General features: G+C 39.3%; 1 non-coding gene across 1 annotated transcript; it reads right to left on the bottom strand.

Moving 5' to 3' along the window:
- Positions 1-3,673: 3,673 nt before the first annotated feature.
- On the bottom strand, positions 3,674-3,780 carry LOC131640577 (small nucleolar RNA R71). The gene has a single exon (XR_009295283.1). It is a non-coding gene; the product is annotated as a small nucleolar RNA R71 (small nucleolar RNA).
- Positions 3,781-12,684: the final 8,904 nt, after the last annotated feature.

Here is a 12,684-nt window from a genome sequence, read left to right on the forward strand (position 1 = left end):
GTATAGATTTTGTCTTTACTTTAATTAAGTTGACTTTTGTCAAAATTCAAACTATTCTCAAATTTTCAAAGTAAACAGACGATTGAGGTTTTCAAACAACAGAACCTCGTATCTTTTCAACCGTTTCTCATAATCAGTAAATCATTTTCATTGGGCCTCTATTAGAGTGTAAGACCCAACACCTTTTTCTTTTCATAGTTTGTTTTCAAAAACTGTAGTTACAAAATCTTCTTTTTGTTTTCAAAACATTCTTCTGGTATTTGAAGGGCATTATTCCCGGTGAAACTCTTCAGATACCTATGTGACCTTTGTCCATCTTCACTTCTTCTGTTTTCAAAACCTTTAACTGTTTATCATAAATATTCAACTGTTATCAATAAAATAACAAAAATTGCTGGTAAGGCTTTGTACATACTTCTTCAAAGGCCTCCACTCCATCCAGGTTAGGCTTTACAAGCTTTCAGTTTACAGTCTTTATTTAAATTACTGTCAAATATAGAACTGTTTATATATTGTTTAGAACTACGTTTGAGTGTAAACCCTAGGACAGTTAAACTATATATATATTATAGGAATATGGCCTAGGATTGAGAATGTCTTCCCGGTGAAGGCTCTTTCCTAATTAGAGATCTGTAGTTCAAACCCCCAAGATGAATTATTCCCGGTGAAACATCTTGGCAAAAACCTTAGAACAAAAAAATAGGACACATCCACCCAAAGAGGAATTATTCCCGGTGAAACCTCTTACCCAATTGGTTAAAGCCAAAATAAGTTCAAAACCACATAGCTTTCTCTTGTGCTATAACAAGGACCCTCGATTAGCCTCCTCTTGGGCTTTGTACAAGGACCCACAGGCTTCTTAAAAGCATTTACAGCTTCCTCTTGAGCTTGTATACAAGGACCCATCAGGTTTCTTATAAACATATGAATAGGTCTTTAGTTACCTTTTAGCCTATCCTGGTGAGTTTCTTCCATTCTTTAAACCAGACTTTAAACAAGCTAAGATTGTCTCAATCTCATATTGAGTACACTTTTTGGAATGAGAGACATGGACAGTCTCTGTCACCCTTATCTTCATCAATCTTCCTTAGTAGAGTCTAGGATCTTTATTTGCTTATTCTAAGTCAATGTCAGCCTTAATCTTGGGCTTTAAAACAAGAAGTCTCCACTAGATAATCTTTCTGCCATTCAACTTAACAAAAACCCCTAGAAAGGGTTAGCCTCCACATCATTCTTTCATTTCAACAAAAACCCCTATAAAGGGTTAGCCTCCACACATGATAACACGATTTTATATCGTATATTTAGCTTAAAATCCATAGATATTTATAGCATTTTCTGTTTATTATGTTAATTTATTATGATATTACGCGAGTATTTGCTTTGTTTCAGGTTTTACACTTCAATTACGACTATTTGCGAAAAGGAAAGAAAATAGAGCTTAAATGACCAATATTTATGCTTAAAAGATGAAAAAGGAGTGCTGAAGCGAAAGAGGGGTGCAATTAGGACCCAAAAGGCCCAAAAGAGATATTCAGCCCACCATGGAACCAAAGGCGCGTGGCCCAAACCTGCCCAGCAAGTGGAGACGCACGTCTCCACGTCCTCTATGCCACGTCAGCAAAGGGAGACGCACGTCTCCATGTTCCTACATCTTCTCCACTTGAGACGCACGTCTCAAGTCAGTAAAGCTGCCTCCTGAAGAAACGGAGACGCACGTCTCCACGCCCAGTCTGCAAAAAGTTCCTTTTTTCACGCAACGTCACAGCAAAACCTCTCCTATAAATGGGACCTTCTATCTCACTTCCTAAGGGTCCGATTTCCTGCCAACGAAGTGCTGCCGAAATTGTACCGCGAACCGCTTTTCTTTATTCTACTTTCATTCAACCGTTTATTTTCTCACAACGATTTCTACACTGGAAATTGTTGTGAACTTTTCATAGATCTAGCCTTACGTTAGATTTATCGTTTTATTTCCTTGTTTTTATTTTCTGCCATTTAAATTCCGAAGAACGATCCAGCCAACCTGTGGTGGAAGTTCAGTACTTGAAGATCCAGTTACCATTTATTTAATTCAGGTTTTTATTTACCGCCTTATTTATATTTATTTGAATGATATATTGTATGCCATTTAATATGCTTATTATTATGAACCGAACCGATTTATGCATGTTTAATCGTATTAATATGTCTGGCTAAATTACTAAAGGTGTCGGTATGTAAAGTAAGTTAACCGTAGGAATCCGAAATAAATTGGCTTAATTATGTTTTATTAATTATCACTTGTTTTTGGTTTATATGTCTAATTTAATTAGTAAGTCTTAAAACCGATAGAGCGAAAGTTTGAGGGGTTAAGACGGTCAAAGGTTAAAATCAATAGAGCGAAAGTTTGAGATCTTTAACCAGATAGTAGACATAGGACATTAGCTTTAAGGATGGCGAAAGCGTATTAAAACTAATTGGAACTTATTTATTTTCAAAAATTGTTTTTACACTCGAGCGGGATAGCGAAAGCGTACGTTAGGGATATTAGCTTGCTCCGAGTCAATAGAGCGAAAGTTTGAGATTAGGAGATTTAAATAGATAACAACCTCATAAAATAGGCATTTTATTAATTACGTTGTTTCCAAAAAGCTCTTCTAAAATCTAATGGGATGGCGAAAGCGTACATTAGGATTAGGATAGTAGTCAGACTCAACAGAGCGAAAGTTTGAGACGAGGATTTTTAATCAATTGAATTAGTAAAGATTTTTAATTTGATTATGCAAAAGCCAATGGACCTTCGGATTACCTTTAGTTAAACGAAATACATACTGATACCTGTCTTTTATTATTATTCTTTATTTTCTCACAAATCACTTTCCCTTAGGAACAATCGAAATTTTAGTACTCCTAGCTTTACATAGTAACCTTAGATAACGGTAGATCGATTCATAGTCCCTGTGGATTCGATATCTTTTAAAACTACACGACACGACTGTGCACTTGCAGTTATCAGATTTATAGACACGTAAAGTCGCGATCAAGTTTTTGGCGCCGTTGTCGGGGACTATTTAAGTCGATATCGTAACTCACTGTTACACCATAGAGACTGGGATTATTCTTCCCTTTCTTTCTGAACGATTGTATGCCAAATACTCGTTCACAAGGAGGAGATTTAATACAACGAATTAACGAGATCGAACGTTTCATTAACGTCAAACGTCGAGCTCGCAATCTTCCCGAAGTAGACCCAATTCCGATTGATCAGGAATTGATTTTTACTGATCCAACGAATCAATTCACCCCAAAGTTAGAGATGGCTGCTCTTCGTCCTCTTAGAGAATATGCCGCTCCTTCGCGCGCTGAACCGCACTCAAGCATCGCACCAACTGCGATTGAGGCGAACAATTTCGAACTGAAACCTTCACTGGTCCAAGCTGTTCAACAGAATCAATTCTCTGGAAGCCCTGTAGACGACCCTAACCCCCATTTCTCTGTGTTCATGCAATATGCCGATACTGTCAAAGCTAACAACGTTAGTTCCGAAGCTATTCGATTACGTCTCTTTCCTTTCTCCTTGAGAGATAGAGCAAGAGCGTGGCTTAAATCCCTGCCTTCGAACTCCATAACCACATGGGACGAATTGAAGAGAGTATTCTTAGCTAGATATTTTCCGCCTAGAAAAACTGCTATGCTCAGAGGTCAAATCAACGGATTTACCCAGAAAGATAACGAATCACTCTTCGAAGCTTGGGAACGTTATAAGGACATGCTTAGACTACGCCCTCATCATGGACTCGAACCATGGCTGATCATCCATACTTTCTATGGTGGTCTCTTATATAACACTAAAATGACTATAGATGCCACTGCTGGCGGAGCATTAATGGACAAGCAACATGATGAAGCATATAACCTCATAGAGAACATGGCACAAAACCATTACCAATGGGGTGGAGAACGAGCCGCTCTAGAGAAGGCCCAAACCAAAGGAGGAATGTACGAAATAAGTGGTATAGACCGCGTTAATGCGAAAGTAGACGCTTTAACTCAAAAGATCGAGAACTTAACCGTCACTCCATCAGCCACCGCTGCTGCCGTAATACCTAACTGCGAGATCTGTGGATTGACTGGACATGTAGTTGCCGAATGTCAACTCTTGACTGGAACCCCATCTGATCAATTAAATTATGCTCAAGGAAACCCTTACTCTAACACGTACAATCCTGGATGGAAGAACCATCCAAACTTTTCCTACAAAAACAACAATGCGTTGTACGCACCTGGACAAGCACCTGCTGTACCACCTGGCTACCAAAAAGCGCCTGTAGCTGCTCAAAACACTCCTAGGAAGTCAAATCTAGAAATCATGATGGAAAACTTTATAGCTTCCCAACAACAAACCAACAAGGACTTCCTGAATCAAAATATTCACAACAGCGAGCAACTAAAACAACTATGAAACAAAGTAGATGCTTTAGCTACGCATAACAAGATGCTAGAAACTCAAATCTCACAAGTAGCTCAACAACAAGCACCTACCGCTGCCCCTGCTGGCACGTTTCCTGCTCAACCACAACCTAATCCTAAAGGACATGCGAACGCAATAACACTACGAAGTGGAACGAATTACGATGGACCAGCTGATCCTCGAACTCAAAACGTACCCATGTCACAACAAGAGCCAAAGGAAACCCAAAAGACATCAAACGATGACCAAACTGCTAAGACTAAAGAGACCCATAACGAAGTGGAATCTGAAAAGGAAAAACCTTATGTTCCACCACCACCTTATAAGCCGCCAATTCCTTATCCTCAGAGATTAGCTAAATCAAAAACCGAAGCGCAATTTAAAAGATTTGTAGAACTTCTGAAGCAATTAAACATAACCCTACCATTCACAGAATCCATAACTGAAATGCCTTCGTACGCTAAATTCCTAAAAGAAATCTTATCAAACAAAAAGAAACTAGAGGATAACGAAACTGTGACGCTTACCGCCGAATGTAGTGCTATCATCCAAAACAACATACCTCCAAAACTGAAAGACCCTGGTAGTTTCTCTATACCATGCGTAATAGGTAAAACCATTATAGAGAAGGCCTTGTGCGATTTAGGGGCTAGTGTTAGTTTGATGCCTCTTTCAACCTGTAAGAAACTAAATCTAGGTGAGCTTAAAGCAACAAGAATGTCTCTTCAACTAGCAGACCGTTCAGTAAAATACCCTGTAGGAATGTTAGAGAATATCCCTGTTCGTGTAGGTCAATTCTACATCCCAACTGATTTCATCATTATGGATATCCAAGAAGATTCTAACATCCCGATCATATTAGGGAGACCATTTTTAGCAACCGCTGGTGCAATTATAGACGTAAAGCGAGGAAAGCTTACTTTCGAAGTAGGAGAAGAGAAAATATAATTTATCCTTTCCCAATTCCTAAAAGCACCTTCTATAATTGACACATGCTGCTCTACTGACATAATCGACGAGTGTGTTCATGAAATACAATCCGAGCCAAACAAGGAAACCGAGATCCTAAAAATTCCTATGCCGCCAATCCTTGAAGATGACAACTGGCGAGGGGAATATCAAGATAACCACTTGAGTGAATGCTTGGCACTTACTCCTGATCCTATACCTGGACCGAAGAAGCCTGCTATAGAACTAAAAACACTACCTACCGATCTTAGATACGAATTCCTTGACGAAGAACAAAAGCGACCAGTTATAGTGAACGCCAACTTAGGACAAACCGAGACTGTGAAATTACTTACTGTCTTAAGAAAATACCCAACCGCTCTAGGATACAACATATCAGATTTGAAAGGAATAAGTCCTTCCCTCTGTATGCACCGCATTATGCTCGAAGACGACTGTAAAACATCTAGAGAACATCAAAGGCGGATAAATCCTATTATGAGTGATGTGGTTAAGAAGGAAATCCATAAACTACTACAAGCCGGAATAATATATCCTATATCCGATAGTAAATGGGTTAGCCCTGTTCACGTCGTACCAAAGAAAGGAGGAGTTACTGTAATCACTAACGCTAAAGGCGAATCTGTAGCACAACGTACCCAAACTGGATGGAGAATGTGCATTGACTATAGGAAGCTAAACAAAGCTACTCGAAAAGACCATTTCCCTTTACCTTTCATAGATCAAATGCTCGAACGCCTAGCTAAACACTCACATTTCTGTTATCTGGATGGATACTCCGGATTTTTCCAAATTCCTATCCACCCTGACGACCAAGAGAAGACCACATTTACCTGTCCTTATGGTACATTCGCCTATAGACGAATGCCTTTTGGGCTTTGCAATGCACCCGCGACCTTCCAAAGATGCATGATGGCAATATTTGCCGACTTCTTAGATGGAATAATGGAGGTTTTTATGGACGACTTCTCTGTCTGTGGAGGAAGTTTTGAAACATGTCTAGCGAACCTTGAGCTGGTACTTAAACGATGCGTAAGCGTAAACCTAGTCCTTAATTGGGAAAAATGCCATTTCATGGTTCGACAAGGAATTGTACTGGGACACATCGTGTCTGATAGAGGGATCGAAGTAGATAAAGCAAAAATTGAAATTATCGAAAACCTTCAACCTCCCAAAACCGTTAGAGAAATAAGAAGTTTTCTAGGACACGCTGGTTTTTACCGACGTTTCATTAAGGATTTCTCTAAAATTACAAAACCGTTAACCGAACTATTAATGAAAGACGCCGAATTCATCTTTACCGATAAATGCACTGAAGCATTTCATACACTTAAACAAGCATTAATCTCTGCGCCAATTATGCAACCTCCCGACTGGAATCAACCTTTTGAAATCATGTGCGACGCGAGTGATTATGCTGTAGGAGCCGTTCTAGGGCAAAGGAAAGATAAGAAACTACATGTCATTTACTATGCGAGTAGAACCCTAGACGAAGCTCAAATGAATTATGCCATGACAGAAAAAGAATTATTAGCTGTCGTATTCGCATTAGACAAGTTCCGTTCTTACCTGGTAGGAGCCAAAATAATCATATACACTGACCACGCCGCCATTAGGTACCTCCTGACTAAAAAGGACGCCAAACCAAGACTTTTGAGATGGATCTTGTTACTACAAGAGTTCGACCTCGAAATTAAAGATAAAAAAGGCACTAAAAATGTTGTAGCAGATCACCTCTCTCGTTTGGAAAATCTAAAACCCGAAGAAGTACCAATTGACGACGATTTCCCTTACGAAAGACTCATCGCTCAATTAGAAGCAAATGAATTCGAACCATACCATCCAAACGCTGAAACCAACAAATTAACTGAAATAGCTTTAGCCCGATCTAACACACCTTGGTATGCAGATTTCGTAAACTACCTAGCTGCTGGTGTGCTTCCTCCTGGTTTAAGTTATCAACAGAAGAAGAAATTCTTCCACGACCTAAAACATTACTATTGGGACGACCCACTCTTGTTCAAAAGAGGCCCCGATGGAATCTTTAGACGTTGTGTACCCGAAGAAGAAATAAGAAGCATAATTACACACTGCCATTCTGCACCGTGTGGAGGACACCATAGCACATCTAGAACCTGCGCCAAAATCCTTCAATCTGGACTTTTCTGGCCTAACCTGTGGAAAGACGTTTCCTTTGCTGTAATAAACTGTGATAGATGCCAACGAACCGGAAATATTTCGAGACGCGATGAAATGCCTGAAAAAGGCATTCTTGAAGTAGAAATATTTGACGTCTGGGGGATAGACTTTATGGGTCCGTTTCCATCATCGTTTGGAAATCAATATATACTCGTCGCCGTCGATTATGTTTCAAAATGGATAGAAGCTATCGCCTCTCCTACAAACAATACACGAGTAGTCACTAAACTCTTTAAAAATGTCATCTTTCCTAGGTTCGGTGTGCCAAGATTGGTAATTAGCGATGGTGGTTCCCATTTCATTTCAAGAATACTTGAGAAACTCCTTCGAAAATATGGAGTAAATCATCGAATAGCTACACCATACCATCCACAAACAAGCGGACAAGTAGAAGTATCTAACCGCGAAATAAAACAGATATTGGAGAAAATTGTTGCTATATCTAGGAAAGATTGGTCAACCAAGCTAAACGAAGCTTTATGGGCTTATAGAACAGCTTTCAAAACTCCAATAGGAACTACCCCATTCAAACTCGTTTATGGAAAATCATGTCACCTACCGGTAGAGTTGGAACATAAAGCCTATTGGGCTATTAAGAACTTAAACCTAAACTACACTGCCGTTGGTGAGAAACGACTTCTTGACATAAACGAATTAGAAGAACTTAGACAAGACGCTTATGAAAACGCCAAAATCTATAAAGAACGAACGAAAAAATGGCACGACAAGCGTATATCTAGGAAAAATTTTAGCATAGGCGATAAAGTACTCTTATTTAATTCTAGACTAAAATTATTTCCTGGTAAGTTACGATCTAGATGGTCTGGCCCTTTCGAAATAACTAACATATATCCGAGTGGAGCGATAGAAATCAAAGGAGGAACCGTAAAGCCTTTTGTCGTAAATGGGCAGCGTCTAAAGTATTATCATCATCTCGAACACGATGAAAACATCGAAGTATTTAAACTTGACGAGCTGCCCGCTCTTTCGAAATAGTCTTCTATTTTAAAATCGTCGAGCTTACGACATAAAACAAAGCGCTTGGTGGGAGACAACCCACATTTATTTATTCTTCTATTTTTAATTTATTAAACTTTAATTTTTCTAATCTTTTATTTTTTTATTTTTTATTTTAAAACTTTATTCTATTTTTAATTTTAATTTTAATCATTTTTACTTTTTCATACATCTTATAATAATTATTATAATTATAACTACTATCTTGATTTGAGAAAATATTTCCTTTATAATTATATTTATTATTATAACTTGTTACCTAAGTTTATTTTTAACTTTTATTTTATTTTTAAATAAGCACTAGCCTAGTTCTAACTTATCTTAATATTTTCAACTTCTAGGTTTTTCAATTAACTACTAACTACGATGCAAGGAGTTGATAATATGGAAGTTGTGTTCCGTGGTAGAGGACAAGAAGCAAGATTCAACAAGCTGGCTGAAAGACAAATAGATTTGACTTGCTACCCTGACCATCCGACTATGATACGACTTGGCATCCAAGAAAGCGTTTTGCACCTGCTAAACCAAGTTGGTTGGACCGGTTACCACTTGTTCCGCAAGTTTAGTACCTACCGGAAACTCACTTTGGAATTTTTGAGCTCACTGACCTATCTTCCAAACAGTGGACAAGGACTGAAGAAAGGAGTCATCCTTTTTCGACTCTTTGGAATGGAATTTAACTTTTGCATGGGAGACTTTGCTAAAATGTTAGAATTACCTCATGGACCCGATGCATACGCCAAAGTAGCTGAAGAAAATCTTCCATACTGGGAGCTGGAAAAATTCTGGGGGAAAATCACTGGAAATGATAACCCCAAAGAGAATGAATTTCACTCTGAGAATATCCACAATCCTGCTTTCCGCTACTTTCACAAGATCCTTGCTCACTATATTTTTGGAAAGCCTGATAATGTCACTGAAGTTACTAGAGAAGAGTTATTCATCATGTTCTGCTCCTCTCAGAATCGCCCGGTCAATGCCATCACATTCATGCTAACAAACTTCGAGCGCATCACGCAAGACGAAGTTTCACCCATTAGGATCGGCGGATTTGTCACTATGATTGCTAATGCCATAGGAATGAGAGTTCCTTTGCTTAGATTGACACCTTATGGTACCCATACCTCTATGGACATCAATTTCTGCTTTAATCGAGGTATCATCGGTAACCTTGGACCTAATCGGTTTGAATTGCTCATTGATAACAAAGTTTGGTATCAGTTCACCTTACCGAATCCTAGGACGAGTGTGCACAACCCTGCCAACTGGCTTTACTATGGTCAGATTCCTGAGAGAGAGCCATCACCTGAAACTCCTCAAGCTTATGAACATTTTGATGAGGAAATGCCTGCATCTGAATCTGAACCTGAAACACCGCCTGGATACTATGAACCTTTACCTGAAGATGAACCGATTCCTGACTATGAACCTTTACCTGAAGATGAACCGATTCCTGACTATCAGCCTTTATCAGAAGACGAGCCTATACCCGAGTACGAGCCTGAGACTCCTTCTGAAGATTCCGTCGATGATTACACTGTTGACATGACTGATGTCGAACTCGAGCCACAACAACCCACTGAGTCCACCGCATCGGTAAATCAAAGGATGCCTAATCTGAACACGCACGAGCAAGCAATCACTGCACTGCTCGTTTAGATTTTCTAGTTTTAGAAATTTCTATTCCTAGTTTTAGTAATTTCTATTTCTAGTTTTAGTAATTTCTATTCCTAGTTTAGATTTTCATTTTTCTGCACTTTTACTTTCTGCTTCTGTTAACACTCAGTACTGGTTTAATATTAAATGCAAATTTCTTTTGATTACTGCTACTGTGTTATATTATACTGCTATTGACTGCTATATATACTTGCCTGGTTATCACTTTTTGCTGTTAATAGTGTTAAAACTCGACACTGTTCTGAACTGATGGACAATTTATGGTATCTGTCAGCACTGTCTGGTCACTTGCATGCGTGACCCACTTTCCTGCAACAGGAGACGCCCGTCTCCATCTGTGTGGGACCAGCTGACAAGAATCAGGGGACAGGAGACGCACGTCTCTATGCTCTGCCCCAGCAGACTGACTGCCTGAGACGCACGTCTCCCAAGGCCAGCAGTCTGCATTTGACCACGCAGACCATTTTTCTTTCCCTCTTGAATTTTGAATTTGAATTTCAAAATTCATTCTTCCTCATTCTTCCCCTATTTATTCCATTTAAACTCCATAAACATCATTCATCCTCCATCATTCACCTCTTAAACTCCATTCATTTCCCACTTCTCTATTCTATTCAAACTTCAAACACCACCATTAATCCATTTTAATTCTACATTAACCACACCATTTTCAAACCTCACTATAAAACCACACCACCACCACTCTTACTCTTCACAACCTTCATACCATTTCTTTTCTACCATTCTACTATCATCTCTATTTTTCATTTTCAAACTCATCATTCCTCCACGTTCAATCATCCGTAGTGTGCGTCCTGAGAGACCACCCCCTAACCTTAACAATGTTATATTCCGAGAAGACGACAATGATGCTCAAAGAACCAAATACCTCGCTTTCTATGAATGTTCGGTTGTTCCCACAAAATTTGTGAACACCGAATGTCTAGAAACTCTAGGCCTCATTGATGGTGTTACCCGTTTGCTCACTAAATCTAGCCTATACCATCTTTGTACCGAACTCGTACCTACTTATGAGCCGCTCGTCTTAGAATTCTTGAGTTCTTTCAGTTACGACACTCCTTCTGATCAACCAGTCTTAACCGGTAGCATCCAATTTAGGATGTTCAACCGTGAATATACTTTGGATCAAGAAGTTGTGGCTACGTACTTGAATTTTAATACGTCACCAAATGCTCTCCGAACTATCTTTCAAGAACTCAATGGTCATTCATGGGAACAACATGCCTTCGACCTATGGTTTAACCTCACTGGCGAAGTTCAAACTGGTTGGAGGACCCTACATGCTTCTCACATTCAAAACCCCGCTATACGTTATTTTCAACGTGTTTTGGGGCATACTATTTTTGCGAGATCCAACAACCACAAGGTAAATCAACATGAACTATTCTTCCTTTACTGTGCGCTAAACAGTCTTCGTTTCAATGCCGCACCGTTTATGCTCCAACACATCCAAGGCTGTGTCAATGCACCGGTACAAACCCCTTTCTGTTTGGCGGAATTATTACTTCCTTGGCCTGTGCTTTAGGTCTTGCTGATGATCTCCTATCACTCTCTCATCTCATGATGCCTGCTCAATCACTTGACCTCACCTATTGCCATGACTCCCATTTGGTTTCACCCCGCCATGATGGCCGCTACACTTTGGTCGTCAACAAAGTTCTGATTCCTTATGTCATCCTTCCATGCCCTGAAAGAATCAACATCCGTTATGTTCAGCGTTGGAGGCTTATTGAAGACAATCCTCAAGATAACCAACCTGATCATCCTAATGAACCTGTGGATGCAAATGACGAAGAACTCAACCAAGGACAAGCTGATGACAACCAACCTCCTTAAAACAACCCTTCGCCTATCACTCTTGATGCCATGTATGCTGCAATTCAACGACAAGACCAACTTTTTCAAGCTATGCAGACAAACCAAAATGAAACACTGAGGCTTATTCGAGAGATGCAACAAGAGCACCGTGACTATGCTATTAGGAACGAAGGCCAATACACTGAAATTGCTACACAATTGCATGATCTTAACATTCGTGTGAATGGCTCTCCTACTGATAGACGTCGTCGTGTTCGTACAAGAGGCGCAAGCAGTTCTCGCAACCGCAACATTGAGGAGTAGTTCTCATGCATTGAGGACACTGCATCATCTAAGTCTGGGGGAGTCGCATTACTTTCTTTAGTTTATCTTCCCTTCAGTTTATTTCCCTTCCTTGTAATGTTTTTTCTAATTCAATAAAAGAATATTTATGGAATTTAAGTCTTATATGTATAATTCCGTAGTTATTACCCTTTCTTCCATTTTCTTGAGCCATAACAAAATTTTTGCTCCTAAACAATAAATACAAA

This window comes from Vicia villosa, unplaced genomic scaffold, assembly GCF_029867415.1.
Source record: "Vicia villosa cultivar HV-30 ecotype Madison, WI unplaced genomic scaffold, Vvil1.0 ctg.003203F_1_1, whole genome shotgun sequence".
Lineage (NCBI taxonomy): Eukaryota > Viridiplantae > Streptophyta > Magnoliopsida > Fabales > Fabaceae > Vicia > Vicia villosa.